The sequence below is a fragment of the Dasypus novemcinctus genome, chromosome 14, assembly GCF_030445035.2.
Source record: "Dasypus novemcinctus isolate mDasNov1 chromosome 14, mDasNov1.1.hap2, whole genome shotgun sequence".
Lineage (NCBI taxonomy): Eukaryota > Metazoa > Chordata > Mammalia > Cingulata > Dasypodidae > Dasypus > Dasypus novemcinctus.
In genome coordinates, this window is record NC_080686.1 from 57,117,718 (window position 1) to 57,119,289 (window position 1,572).

General features: G+C 33.7%; 1 non-coding gene across 1 annotated transcript; it reads right to left on the minus strand.

Moving 5' to 3' along the window:
- Positions 1–1,191: 1,191 nt before the first annotated feature.
- LOC111759493 (U6 spliceosomal RNA) lies at positions 1,192–1,298 on the minus strand. Its single transcript, XR_002793461.1, has one exon. It is a non-coding gene; the product is annotated as a U6 spliceosomal RNA (small nuclear RNA).
- Between the last annotated feature and the right edge of the window lie 274 nt (positions 1,299–1,572).

Consider the following 1,572-nt stretch of genomic DNA (forward strand, 5'->3'; position numbering starts at 1 on the left):
TTGTAGACAGCATATGGATTGCTCATGTTTTTTCAGCCATTTTATCAGTCAATATCTTTTGATTATGAAGTTTAACCCATTCACATTCAATGATATTACTGTAAATGCATTACTAACTTCCACCATTTTATTCTTTGGATTTCTTATCACATATCATAATTTCATCTGTCTTCTTATTCTTTTGGTTATACTTTCTGGTAGTGTTCTCTTCTACACTTTCCTTCAATTATCTCTCTCCTGTCTTTTTATTTCAGGCCGTAAGGCTCCCTTTAATGTTTCTTGCAATGCTGGATTCATTTTTTAAAATTTTAAATTCACTTTCATATTTAATAATTTTGCTATATAAAAAATTCTTGGCTGGCAATTTTCTCTTTCAGTATCCTAATTATATCCTACCACTGTCCTCTTGCCTCCATGGTCTCTGATGAGAAATTTGCACTAAGTCTTACTGGGCATCCCTTGATGGTTTGCTTCTCCTTTGCTGTTCTCTGAATTTTCTCTTGTTTTTGGCATTTGATATCCTGAATACTATGTGTCTTGGAGTAGGTCTGTTTGGATTTATCTATCTATTTATTTATTTATTTTGATGTTCCAGGGTCAGGAATAGAACCTGGGACCAAGTATGTAGGAAGCCAGTGCTCAACCACTGAGCCACATTGGCTCCCCTATTTGGATTTATTTTGATTGAGGTACACTGTACTTCTTGAACATGTAAATTCATTTCTTTTATGAGGGTTGGAAAATTTTTCTGCCATTATTTCCTCAGATACACTTTCTAACACTTTTCCCTTCTCTTCTCCTTTGGGAACTCCCATGACACATATGTTCTTGCCCTTCATGTTATCATTCAACTCCTTGAGCCCTTGCTCAAATTTTTTTCCATTTTTTTCTCTCTCTGTTCTCTCTCTTCAATTCCAGCTGTTATGTCTTCTGCATCACTTATTCTTTCTTCTATCATTTCATGTCTGCTCTTGTATATTTCTTTCTTTTTTTTTAAACAAATAAATTTTTTTGGTGCATATTAAGAAAGCATACAGTTCATCAAAAGTGGTATTTGGTATAATCATATAGCTGTGCATTCATCACTTCAATCATTATTAGAGCATTTTCATTATTTCAATAATAATCATAAAAAACAGACCAACCAACAAACAAGAAAATTTCCTCACCTCTCAATTCTTTTTTTTTTTTTTAAATATGGAACGCTTCACGAATTTGCATGTCATCCTTGCGCAGGGGCCATGCTAATCTTCTCTGTATTGTTCCAATTTTAGTATATGTGCTGCCAAAGCGAGCACCCCTCTCAATTCTTGTTTCCCCTCCTGTACATAGCTACTATTTCTGGCCATTCTTGCACAATTATTTATTTATTTATTAAGTTTTATTTAGACATATTTACATACCTTTCTTTCTTTTTTTTTTAAATTGTAAGATATTTTATTTATTTTCTTTCTTTTTTTAATATTACCCTCAAAAAATATTAGGTCCCCATATACCCCCCACCCCCTTCACCCCACTCCTCCCCCCATAGCAACAATCTCCTCCATCATCATGAGACATTCATTGCATTTG